Raw genomic sequence first — 13,778 nt, 5'->3', positions numbered from 1 at the left:
CATCGACGTGCACCTGCCCGTCGCCGCCTGGTCGGGGCGGCAGTTCCGCCTGTCGCGCTCCTCCGCCGCCGCCGCTCTGTTCAAGATCAGTCTTCCTCGGATCAACCCGCCCTTCCGAGCCAATGTGTAGAGCCTCTCCTCTTCGCGCGTCTGGTGAGGCGATTCGTCCTCGATTCATGCCTCGCCTCTGATTCCATGTTGCTCGTCCTCGCTCGATTCGTTCGTTTAGAGTAGAAGAATCGCGTCTGATTTGTTTGATTCAGTTTTGCTCGTCCTCGGTTCGTCTGTTTTCAAGAAGTGCGTCTGATTTGATTGATTTTGCTCGTCCTCAATCCGTCCGTTTAGTTAGAAATCGCGTCTGGTTTGACTTGCTCGTCCTCGCCGTCGCTCATTTAGAAGCGCTTCTGATATGATGCTGCTCGTCCTCACCGTCGCCCTGATGCTATCGCGTGTTCTTGGGGCCGCCCTGTCGGCTGCGACTCTGGGAGGAAGCGAGCGAGCGGTCTGTCGGTTTGGGTCACCGTCTTGTTTGCGAGCTAACAAGTTCCCGTGCTGCGTTTCGCTTTCGCGGTGGAGCGTTTCTGTTTGAGAACTTGTGTGTGCGCTTCTGTTATCTGACTATCTTGTGTTTTGTGTTCGCGTCGGGGTGACCGTTGCAGGAACGATGGGTTCTGGTTTCAAAATTGGAGCAGTGTCAAATCGTTCCCTCTGTTCCATCACCTGCGTTATCCGTCCGTTATTTTCAGATCTCAAACTCATGCGCCCTTGTGATACTCTGCTTGCCCTCTGTCCATTCTTGTTCTACCGGCAGGCGTGTGTGTTGTGCTCCCATCCTAGATGCAGAGAATCATGTTCTTGTCTGTTACGGTTGTTCTGATGCTGTTTTTTTCAGTTGCTTATTGTTATCATGCTTTGCTTATGTTTCCATATGGCACGATTGGTTGATTGTTGTTTGCTGTTCGATTGATTGCCCTGAGATGGATTGATGTTTGTTGTTTGACTGATTGCCCTGAGATGGATTGTTGTTTGTTGCTTGATTGATTGATTGCCTTGAGATGGATTGTTGATTGTTGTTTGAGTGATTGCCTTGAGAAGGATTGTTGATTGTTGTTTGTTGCTGTTTGTTGCCTTGAGATGGTAGATGCTTAATTATATGGCACGATTGATTCCTGTTTATTCATGGTTATTACAATTGATTGATTGATTGATTGATGGTTGTTTGTCGATTGGTATCTAACTTTGGTTTTGCCAGTTCCTGATCATATGTAACAGACCTAGCACTATTCTTTTTTCTGAACTTTTTTATGATTATGTCTTATGTGGATATCATATTCTCTTTTTGGTATTACTGTTGTTCAGTCCTTGGAATAATGCTTTTCTAAGTATTTAAGGTACAAACATGTTGATCTGGACATATCACATTTGCTATTTATTGTGTTGCTAAGGACACTGATGAGTTGAGTTGGCATATAGTGCCAGGTATATTTACATTCTTTACATTTTGTGATGCTGATGCCTGTAGTCCCAAAGCGTTTATTTACCCAAATTTTGCTACTAGAACTTTTGGTTTAGATATTGGCACCTGATATTTGAATGGATGTTTTCATGATGCCTAATTTGATTCATTATCGTTGTTCTGATGGTGTGCTTCTGGTGTTTTAACTGAAGCCGTGGATCGCTCATCAACCTGGTATGTGTTTCGATGATAATCCCTCTCGAATTTTACTTGTTCCTATAGTTTACACAAATGTTTATCTCATGGCTGGTAATGGTAACCTTATGAATGCATAGCCCACATTTTAGCTAGTTATATAGTAATGCCATACTTGCTTGGATGATGTTCTGTATATGCAAGTGTGGTGAGCTCACATATTCTGTCGGCATCTATCTACGCAGCTGAGCTCTTTCTGGATAGGACATAGGTACAATACTTACATCCATGGCAGAAGGTTCTTAACCCTGAACTCATCAAAGGTCCTTGGACTCAAGAGGTTTGGCACTGCACTCCTGACTTTGCTCGAAAAAAAAACCTTTTGCACATTTTATAGTTATATTTATGATTATGATATTTTTTCTACAGGAAGATGACAAAATTATTGATCTTGTAAGAAAGTATGGACCAACAAAATGGTCTCATTTCAAGGACCTGCAGAAGGACCCTCCCACCTCAGTGCTGGTGATTTCCCCTCTGCCCCGTTTGATTCCGTCTAGATCTTGCCCCGAATTGTATTGCGTCTGGATGAGCGCGCCGTTGGCGTGGCCTGGTTGTCGATTATTTAGCTGTGCTCTCGCAGTGCTTTTAGGTTTGCTGGATTGATTGGTGGAGAATACTGCTTATGAACTGTACATGAGCAAGTCATTAAAAAAACCCTTGGATTTTGTTCTGTCAGGTTATAAAGTATGCCAACCTTATTATAGTTTACGGTCAGTACCACATGGGCAGAACATGCACCGCCCTGTAGCACTATATGCTATCTTAAGTGCCATAACCAAAAGAAACTAAAATTGCCAAGGACTTCACAGTTTATATGGACAATCAGGCATGACTAGCACTATTTAAGAAACATAAACAGTACCAATCTAATCTGTTAGGCATGGACTAGACTATTTAAGAAACATAAACAGTACCAACCAAATCAATAGGGAGAATTTTTGAGAGTGAACTATGTTTTAGGAGGTGAGGTGGTAATGGTCACATGTCTTCCTTAGTCTATTAACACATACCGAAATAAATATAATTACTGAAGCAACTTTATCTTTGGTAATGTTGTTTAAATCTGATTTGAGAAATACGAACAGTACTAGCCTGATCAATAGAGAGAATTGTCAAAAGTGGCCTCTGTTTTAGTAGGTTGCAATGATCACCTCCTTTCCTTGGTCTATCAATGCATACTGGAAGAAATATAATTACTGAAGCAACTTTAGCATTGTTAATGTTGTGTAATCTGATTTGAGAAACATGAATGGTACCATCCTAACCAATAGAGAGAATAATCAAGAGTGGCCTATGTTTTAGTAGGTGAGGTTGTAATGGTCACCTGTTTTCCTTGGTCTATCAATGCATACAGGAAGAAATATAATTACTGAAGCAACTTTAGCATTCACAATGTGTGTAAACCTCGTGTTCTGTGTTTTTGTGGAGAATAAGTGGCTTCAGTGGATGTCCTGGCCTCCTGGGTGACTTGATGTTTTTTAATACAGCAGTTGGTTCCACTAACCTCTTGAAATTAAGATCAATGAACTTTGAATTATTCTAATCATTGTACTGGACGTGTATATGATGGATAACCCTTGATAATATAATTTCATGCCTAATTCTGAACTTGTTCACACATAACTAAAGTTGGCCGCTATTTGATCTCTAGCAAATACGACTTGTTTCTTACTCATACTTGACTGGCTTCATACATATGCTCGTCTGACTGTTGTGTAATACCGTATTACTTTCCTTTTATTCGGGCAGGTCCTGTAGGTGAGGACATGTTCCACTGGCAGGCCACTATCATGGGACCCTCAGACAGCCCGTTTACCGGTGGTCTATTTTTGGTGAACATCCATTTCCCACTAGATTATCCCTTCAAGCCCCAGAAGGTAATTTCCGGTGTACTGAGCCAACCTTTGTAAAAAAAGAGTTCATATTGATATTGGAATTGCTGTTACACAAATGTCTTGAGGGTCCTCAGACAATTAGTTTGCTGCTGCTTGCTATCTTATCTATTTTTTTCTGACATTCAGACATGAACATATTTCAGGTCTCTTTCATCAACAACAACGGCAGCATTTGCCTTGACATTCTCAAGGAATAGTGGATCCTGGCTTTGACCATATCAACGGCAGCATCTGCATTCCTAACTTGGTTGTTCCATTTTTGCTTAAAGCTTGTTGCTGATATAAGCTTGGTTCCTTCAGCAACTTAATCTCACAAAAATTCTTCATTTATGTTTCTCTAACATTTACCCGTCTCTGTTAACAGGTCCTCCTGTCAATCTGTTCGTTGCTGACGGACCCCAACCCCAATGATCCTCTGGTGCCTGAGATTGCTCACATGTACAAGACTGATTGGGCCAAGTATGAGTCCACAACACGCTGCTGGACACAGAAGTAAGCCATGGGTGGATGTATAGGCAAGCAATGTTGAGAGAGGTATTCTTTTAATTGTTCTATGTTTATGGTTTGCTAAAATGTATTTCCCCCCTGGGTGGGATGCTTGCTAATTTCGAAACACACTGTTACTTCCATTTGTGTACTTCTATTTGTTCTTAGTTCTTCTCACCTATAGCTAAAGTCAAAGATGAAAAACCAGGTGACTTATTGGAGTTGCAGGACTATAACTCATTGGTAAGTTTCTATGCTTTCAAATGGCCAGAGTTTGAATTTTGATCAGTTTGTCTGACTTGTTTTATACTGAATCCTTGATTCCTTGATAACTTTGATATACAGATATGAATAATTACTTATGCTGTTATGATCATAAACTGATTTCTAAGTAGCTTTGACTCATATGATGCCTTATTAAATAACAGGTCATCTGAATCTTCATTTGTAAATATGACTGTTGGTGCTACCGATGATGTAAGCTACTTTTCTTGCTTCAAGAATAATAGAAACATCATGTCACATTTTAAGTTGCTCATGTCATTTCAGGCTAGCCATCGACTTGGAACTGATGAGAGACAACCGATGTTGCCAACTTGAAACATATACTTTTTAGGTATGAATGGCTTACCTCTCCTCCTCTCGCGTCTGGTGAGGCAATTCGTCCTCAGTTCGTGCCTCTCCTCCTCTCGCGGCTGGTGAGGCAATTCGTCCCCTATTCCCTCTCCCCTCGCCTCTGACTTTATGTTGCTCGTCCCCACTCGATTCGTCCGTTTAGATTAGAAGAATCGCGTCTAATTTGTCATTTTGCTCGTTTTCGATTCATCTGTCTTGAAGTGTGTCTGGTTCGACTAATTTCGCTCGTCCTAGATTCGCCCGTTTAGATAGAAAATCACATCTAGTTTGATTTACTCGTCCTCCTCGTCACTTTAGAATCACTTGTGATATGATTTTGCTTGTCCTCGTTGTCGTCCTGATGCTCTCATGTGTTCTTGGGGCCGTCTCGTCGGGGGTCTCCGTCCCTGCGACTCTGGGAGGAAGCGGGCGGGCGAGCGAGCGGTCGGTCGGTCTGGTTTGCGAACTAAAGTCTGTTTGAGAAACTTCTGTTCCTGCGTTTCGTGTTCACGGTGGAGCGATGGTTCCTGCGTTTACTTGTGCATGCGCTTCTGTTATCTGACGATCCTGCCTTTCGTGTTCGTGTCAGGGCGACGGTTACAGGAACGATCTGTTCTTGGTTCGGAAATTGGAGCAATGTCAAATCGTTCCTTCTGTTCCATCACCTGCGTTGTTCGTTGGTTATTTTCATATCTCAAACGCATGCGCTTGATATTCTGGTTGCCCTCTGACGATTCTTGTTCCCATCCTAGATGCAGAGAATCTTGTTCTTGCCTGTTACGGTTGTTCTGATGCTGTTCTTTTCAATTGTTTATTGTTATCATGCTTTGCTTATGTTCCCATATGGCACGATTGATTGTTGTGTGTTGTTTGATTGATTGGCTTGAGATGGTTTGTTGTTTGTTGTTTGATTGATTGGCTTGAGATGGATTGTTGTTTGTTGTTTGATTGATTGGCTTGAGATGGATTGTTGTTTGTTGTTTGATTGATTGGCTTGAGATGGATTGTTGATTGTTGTTTGATTGATTGGCTTGAGATGGATTGTTGATTGTTGTTTGATTGATTTCCTTGAGATGGATTGTTGTTTGTTGTTTGATTGGTTGCCTTGAGATGGATTGTTGTTTGTTGTTTGATTGATTGCCTTGAGAAGGTACAAACCATGTAGGCCGATTGATTGCTGTTTGTTGCCTTGAGATATTATTACATGTTTATATGGCACGATTGACTGCTGTTTGTTCATGGTTATTACAATTGATTGATTGTTGTTTGTTGATTGGTATCTAATTTTGGTGTTGGTAGTTCCTGATCATAGGTAACAGACCTGGCGCTATTATTTTTTCTGAACTTTCTTGTGATTATTATGCCTTCACATTGCATTTCTCCCAGATCCATATCGACATGCCCATGTTGTCTGACGAGGATAAAGATGTAAGGAAATCCTCCCAAGAATCTCTCTTGCTCCTTGTATTAACTTGGCGACTAGACTTTACATGTTATTTTTTTTCGTGAAACTGGAGCTCCTTGCTGTAATCCATTATATGACTTTATGGGCATGCGCCACTTTCAGGTTATGAAAAAATGGGGTGCTCCAAACAAGATTGACTTCCTCTCTTTCTTATACAAGGCATGCAGAAGATGTGCGGCAAGTAAGTAACTCTATGTCGATATTTAGAGTGTACTACTTGACAGTGCCATCTTTCCCAACAGATTGAAATTTTTTATATTGATATTTTGTTGAATATCACATGTTTGTTTGCACTTCATACTTTGGAAATATTCCTAACGTTGATAGTAATTAACATGTATTTTTCTCTATTGAGTACTACTTTGTTCGTCTTTAAGTGTTCTTATTTCAGAAGTCTGCTCTGCACAAGTGCAACATGGCTGGAAAACCTGCTGCTGTTACTCGTGTTGTGGACAGTATGACGGACAATCTAAGGCCTACTCGTGCAGATGCAACTGATGTGGCAAATGCGGTGCTGGATGGTTAGTTTTTGCCTCTTGCAGATATCTTATACTTTGGTGATCCTGTACAGCTGCTCATTACTGCACCCAAAGAAACTATAACTACACAAGCTGTAACATGAATCACAATTGTTTTGTTCAGGTAGTGATGCCATTTCCTTGGTGCTGAGACTCTCCGTGGGTTGTATCCAGTTGAGACTATTTCAACGGTAGGCAGAATTTGTGCTGAGGTGAACTTTATTTTGGAGGTCTATATGTTCTCTTGATAAACACATGCCTGTTTGGGAGGGCATTTGTTGATAGGTTCCCTTTTGTAGTTCAAATCAGACTTCAATACTAATAAAATGTTACAGATAAATACTATTCTTCCGAACAGCCCCTAAATGTGTTCTCAACAAGTATATCCTTGGCACTCTAATGGGATCTAATTCAAATTCACTCCTTCCTGCCTTTTCTCTCTTCATAGTTGGTGATATATTTTCATGAATTGTTTCACAGGTTGAGAACGTCTTCAACCAGGATTTGTACTTCAAGCGAACCATGAAATACGTGGGAGAACCCATGATCCACTTTGAGTCTATTGCTTCCTCTCCGGTGCGTATTTTGTTTCTTTTCATTTTCCAACCTTTTGTTAGTGTTTACAGGGGAACAATTTATGTCTTCCATTGATTGATTATCAGTCTGGGACACTTAAGTTTGAAAATAGTTCACTACCTATTTGCTAGGTGCGGGCTGATATTAAAGTTAAGGCTTCGGTCATCATTTCATCTGGATAGGAGAAAAGGAGTATTTCTTCTTATAGGCACTTCATCTCATCTTGTAGTTTAATAGAAACTGATTCATATATTATGCCGTATCGAGTATCTGCAGGCTAATTGCCAAGTACAGGCCCACCATGCCATTCCTCATCTAAAAACAAATCAATTGAAGTGGAGCTTCACAAGTGCATTTGAAGTATGTGAACAACCTGTTTCCTTGTAACCTTTTTAGTGTGGTGTTCAACTAAACTCACTAATTAACATGTATTACCACGTATCTAATACATCCATATCCAGACAACTCTAAGATAAGTAATTCGGGATGGAGGGAGTACTATAGAATTCTGCCCGATAAGAAACATTATTGCTTATGTTGGACCAAGACTTGTCTCTGGTGTTTGGCAGTGTGCCACTGTTATAACTCATATTTGTTGCATTATCTTCCTGCAGGCAAGACAATCACTCATAGTTAAAGTCCTCTTTCCCATGCTTGCCGATCCACATCACCCGGTGAGTTAACTTGCCTTTCATCTGTTGGCTACATTAACCATTCTTTGGTGGTTCTTTTCAATTTTAGAATACATGACCCAGTATGTATAATATGAAAAATAGGAACTACCTATAAATACCAACGTCCTTGTTCTGAACATAAAGGGAATAATGGCAGTTGGCGTTAGTGCATATTCCCAATATGTGAAAAGTGGATGCTTTACATACACCAGTCCAGTGGATTAATTCTGCTTGTAGGGTATTTGCTTGCATCATGTTCTACTTACAGATGGAATAAACACTGGACTGCAGTTCACTTTCAAACTGGTTGGCAAGTCATCATAGGCTTGGTTAATCAGTACACTATTTCGAACTTGACTGGTGGTAGACTGGTGTGTTTATTCTGTATAATATAAACGCAATGCGTGAGCTTATAAGCTGGTGTGCACCAGTGAGGCTGATGTTTGGAGGTTTCATCTTGCATCCACCTTGAATTATTTGGTAGCTAGAATTCCTTGATTTGGACCCAACAAGTAAGAAGCTTGGTTTGCCTCGTGATTTGTACCGACATTCTTTCTCTACCCTGCAGGCTGAATCTACTAGCACTAGAAATGAATCAGTGTTGAAGGTTGCTCTTGACCACGGCAAAGCATCCAGTGTGATCAAGTCGCATGGCTTACCTTATCCAGAATTTCTATAAGAATGTTGCTGATGTTACATGCCTTGCTTTCTCTAGTAAGTGGAACAAGAATGCATTAACATTTCTTTTATGTCCATATGCGTACACTCATAATATTTGAATTACAAACCAAATTCTAAATAAATAAGCATGTGTCTCTATGCCTACAAACTTGTGGGTATTGATGAAGATAATCAGTTAATCAGCCTCTAACTAGCTTCCTATTTGCAGGAACGAAGATCTGGATCACCCTCGCTCCTCTAGAGAAATCAGTTTACTCATCCAAGTTCTGGAAATTCTTTATAGCTTTTTGAGTTTACTTCGGTCTTGCATGTGCTTTCTGTTTGTGCCCCTATCTATGTATGTTTCTTGTGTGCAAGTGCTCCATTCTGTGTGTGTGTGACTGTGTGTGGCTTGACTCTGTGTGTGTGGCTTGACTGTGTGTGACTGTGTGTGGCTTGATTGTGTTTGTGCTTGACTCTCTGTTTGTGTGACTCTGTGTGTGCTTGACTCTCTGTTTGTGTGACTCTGTGTGTGCTTGACTCTGTGTGTGTGGCTTGACTGTGTGTGGCTTGATTGTGTTTGTGCTTGACTCTCTGTTTGTGTGACTCTGTGTGTGCTTGACTCTCTGTTTGTGTGACTCTGTGTGTGCTTGACTCTCTGTGTGTGTGAATGTTGCATTTGCTTGATGGTGTGGCCTGTATGCTTGAATGATGATTGGTGTGGTTTAACACTGCCTTTGCCGGTCCCAAGCCCGGATGTGAAAATGTGGAGGGAGCTGCATTTACCTCCTTTGAATTTTGTGGCTGATGGCATTCTAGTTTACATAGATGGTTAGCTTGTTAATTACTTTTGTGCATGCAAGACTTGAAATCTAGCTGATGTAGTGTTTAGTTTCTGCGCATGATAAATGGTTTTGTTGTGCACCTTTTTAAAGATGTGGCCTGTTTTCCCCCTCTATTTTCCTCTTTTGGATGTTAACTAGCATTTGCTGCGTTTCTGAATTGATTATCTGTCAGCTTCTCCCCTCTCTCCATATCAAGAAGAGCAAACATTCCAACTCTGGTCTCTCCATCTACAGTCCCGAAATAACATGAGACCAGTAGCAAATATCATGGTCATCAGCATGGATATAAAATAAGAAGTACAATAGAACTAACCATTTCTGCATCTCTGTGTTTGGTTCACAACTATGATTGATAAACCTGGACTTGTTCCCTTGTTTGTTGCATCAATGACCATATTGCTACAGACCTCACAAAGATAAAATCCAGTGTAATGTTGTCTCTTCATTTACCATGGTCTTTCCTCACAAGTTTTGTGATCAAGAACTACAATATTAATGCAAGACATATGGATATTAGTTTAATCGCCCAGTGTACATTGTGAGTAACCATAATAATATCAATCAAACAAAAAATGCAATCACATATACATACACAAAATTCTTTTCATCAATACAGCACAATGATCCAATGTAATTAGCGAAATTTGTTTAGAGAAAGCAAGCATGTGAGTGATTTAGTAACAGCGACAAACAACAGAAAAGGGAACAACCTGGAGACTGTGATGTCGATGAGCCCGTCGTCATAGTCGACGAGGGAGCAGTGGTCGAATCAGATGTCGAAGGATGCCGTCAATGTCTGCGGTCGGCCTCGAACTGGACTAAAATAATTCAGAATTAATACAAGCACAAGCACGAATGAAATTCAGAATTAATATAAGCGCAAGCATGAATGGTAGTAGTTACCTTGCTGCATGGGCCGTCATGTTGGCCGAGCGTGTAGCCAAAGGTGTAGGAGACAATAAAGACGAAGGCGTTGAAGAGCATCTAAGCACTGACCCGCGGCACAGCACCTGAGCAGTCGACCATGTAGATGAAACCCGAGCCCTGGATTTCCTCCTCCACGAGGCCGTAGTCCAGCGACTCAGCCTCGCCCTCTCCGCCCGCAACCGTGTTATGCTGCTTCTGGCACGGCCCGTTCGCTCCGCTCTGCTCTGCCCAGCCTGCTGCTCAATCTGGTGCGAGGAGGAGGGGTGGTCACGATGGTGAGGAGAAGCTAAGGCATCTGCAAACATGTAGTGTAATTTCTTCAGAAACTTCAAACTGCATTATTTCAGAAAGTTCTACATGTATGCATGTAATGTACCCCTGAAGTGGCATTTAAGGTGCTACTGTTGTTCCTGAATAACGGTGCCCACAAACTGCCCAGGAAGCTGTTGTCAATGCCATTGGAGCTGGCGTTTGCAGCCCCGCTGTCCGCTGCTACTCCAAGGCTGTACGCCACACTGAAGCTGCATACATACATGACCAATCTAATTATCATGATGCCAAGTTAATTTGAAGAAAATATACCAATATGAAAACCTTTTGATGTTTCTTATCATACATTGGGCGTCATCGATGCCGGGAAAGAGAAGCTGACGACGAACCCCAACAACACCATGACTAATGCCTGACAGAACCGAGACTAATTCCGTCCTCACTGCATATATTATTCAGTCACCACAAAAATTCCAGGAAAGAACACGAATATATATGTAACAAGATTCTGATTCTGCAAGGCAGATGCTTACAAGATCGATCGATGAGGACCCCTGCTTCTAGTGCGGACTCGAAGGGCAGGAAGAACAGAGGAACGTCTCTGTGATTTATGCCATGACATTACACGATTTACTACCCGAGAACGAGCCCCTATGATGCCGGCGGCAACTGCAACATGTACTAAGCCGCCGTCGTCCCATCCGGTCGCCCTGCCGTTGTCCCTCCATCCCCGCCGGCGCGCGGGAGAGAGGAGGAGACCCGGCTGCAGAGAATGAATGGCAGATGAGGGGTGTGGAAAGAGGCGAGGAAGAAAGATGAGGTGGCGGTGGCAGGAGAATAGAAAGGAGAGGTGGTGGTGGCGTCAGCGGCGGCGAGGAGGAGGACGAGCGGAAGGGTGCCTTTGTGGGGAAGGCAGGGAAGGACTTTTAACTGGCGGAGGGGGTTATCCCGGGACGCATTTTCTGCTCCCATTCGTTTTCTTTCTCCGTCACAGTAAAAAATAGGGACGTGGCTCTCATGAGAAAGCGCTCTTGATGCACACCTTATTGTTTTGGATTGGGAAGGTTAAACATTGTTTCTAGTCCGCTAATCAAGCGGCTTATGAGCTAGCTCAGTATTGCTTTTGTAATAAGATTTCGAGTAGCTAGTCTGAGGAGCCCCCGGGTTGCATCATAGCTAAACTAATGGACGATGTAACGATTATTTGATCTTAATAAAGCTAGCCATGATGGCTCAAAAACAATATTTGGTCATGGTAGAGCAGATAATAACTAATCCAACCAGTTATACAGGGGGGTTAGAAATTGTAAATTATGTTAGCTACTAGATTGTCGTGACTTATCGACGAGCACGGCGTCGCCGCGTGGGCTAAGCTAGTTAAAACAAGACATTCAACCGATAACTTGATGGAAGCGAGTTTTACTAGTATAACACAGTGCAGCTCGCTCTTACCCAAATTAAATCAAGGACCAACAAAAAAAATAAAAGATCAAGAACAACTCACACTGTTCAAAAATTCACCCGATTAATCTGTTAATGGGCTAGTTAATCGCTACTCGTAGCATGACAGAATCGAATAACACATATTTATTGTGTTAACTTGTCAGGCCGATTAGTTGGCAAGTTAGACCAATTAATCAATTGTCATGCAGATTAATCCCTGATGGCCCATTAATGGGTGGGCAAACAAAGCCCAAATTTTTGGCCCGTAACCCCTTCCAGCCCCATGCCGCTCCTTAATAGCTAGGAATAATAATTTTACCTTCTCTCTATGCTTTTCATATGTGTATGGCAGCATGTGTTTGGTATACTACATAGCTGGGAGCACGAGAGTATGGTATAATACATAAAAAAATCTAGATATATGTTGGCAAGTTCATATTCAATCTTCTGATTAATGGTCGACCGATTAATCCAGTTAATAGGCTAATTCACCAATTAATCGCTACTAATAAACCAACCGAGCAGCTACCAGTTAACGATTTCTTGAACATTGACAACTCATATGCAATAAAGGTACGAGAGAGAAGAAATATTTACATAAGATGGCTATAAACACCGGAGCATAAATAAGCAACACCCTTAAATACAAATAAAAAGGGTCTAGGGTTCATTGCATAGTGGGCTTAGATCCGCATTTCCTCGATTTTATAACCTACCCTTGTCATCTCTTATCACTAGATCAATTTGTTTATACAGTAGAGATGTCCTGGTTATCACTTAACAAGAATGACCATCCAAGGACAGAACAACAACTATCACAGAATCAAAAAGGATTCTAGAGACAAGAGGGAGGATCCAACTTGATACTCACAGGTGCCTGGATTGCTCAAAGGCACACATATTTCAGCCACGGTTAATCATCATCGCCCTAGCATGAACACCACTGATCAATCTAGCAAATCCGGGAGCATAGCTATAGGACCAGGGCATCCTCATGTAAACCACATAACACAACTGTAAACACTGGAACATAAATAAGCAACGCCTTTATATACAAATAAAAGGGTTCAGAGTTCATTCCATAGTGGGCTTAGATTCGCCTTTCCTCGATCATATAACCCACCCGTTATATCTTATCACCAAATCAATATATTTATACACTGGAGCTGCCCTGATTATCACTCAACAAGAATGACCATCCTAGGACAGAACAACAAGTATCACAGGATCAAAAAGGTTTCTAGAGACAAGAGGAGGATCCAACTTGATGTCTGCTGGTGCTTAGAGATAACATGCTGAAATGAGCGAAGCGAGCTATTGCGGAATAACTCATGGTTTATAAATATTCTGTGTATAAAACTTGTATAGAATACAATTTTTTAGCAAGAGAGATAGTAATCTTATTATTTAATAAGAGACAAAAAAGCAATGTCCAGATGATATCATACACAAAATGTTCATGCATCAACAATTTATTTCATAAGCTCACATCACGTATAGCGGACTAGGAACAAATAGAAAAAGGACGAGCATGCCTACATTTTGGGGGAGCGAATCAGTGGGCAAGAGTGGAGTATTAAGAGTTCCCTCGGCCCCTGCGTCACTCCCGCAGGGGCGACTCGGGCGGCGCCAACCCTAGCCCGCCGCCGGCCTCCCTCCCCCTTCTCCTCCAACCCCTCGCCCCCCGCGC

At 41.9% G+C, this 13,778-nt stretch overlaps 1 long non-coding RNA gene and 1 pseudogene across 1 annotated transcript; one reads left to right on the top strand and one right to left on the bottom strand.

Annotated features, from left to right (window-relative positions):
- The first annotated feature begins 6 nt into the window (after nt 1-6).
- On the top strand, nt 7-9,116 carry LOC125529403 (annotated as a pseudogene).
- A 106-nt stretch (nt 9,117-9,222) lies between these two features.
- Nucleotides 9,223-13,739, bottom strand: LOC125529404. The gene is made up of 4 exons (XR_007292619.1): nt 10,752-13,739; nt 10,352-10,670; nt 10,159-10,261; nt 9,223-9,932 (listed from the first exon to the last, which is right to left on the bottom strand). It is a non-coding gene; the product is annotated as an uncharacterized LOC125529404 (long non-coding RNA).
- Nucleotides 13,740-13,778: the final 39 nt, after the last annotated feature.

This window comes from Triticum urartu, unplaced genomic scaffold, assembly GCF_003073215.2.
Source record: "Triticum urartu cultivar G1812 unplaced genomic scaffold, Tu2.1 TuUngrouped_contig_5579, whole genome shotgun sequence".
Taxonomy (NCBI): Eukaryota; Viridiplantae; Streptophyta; class Magnoliopsida; order Poales; family Poaceae; genus Triticum; species Triticum urartu.
Note: the sequence above shows the minus strand (reverse complement) of the source record. Positions and strands in the feature narration are given on the sequence as shown.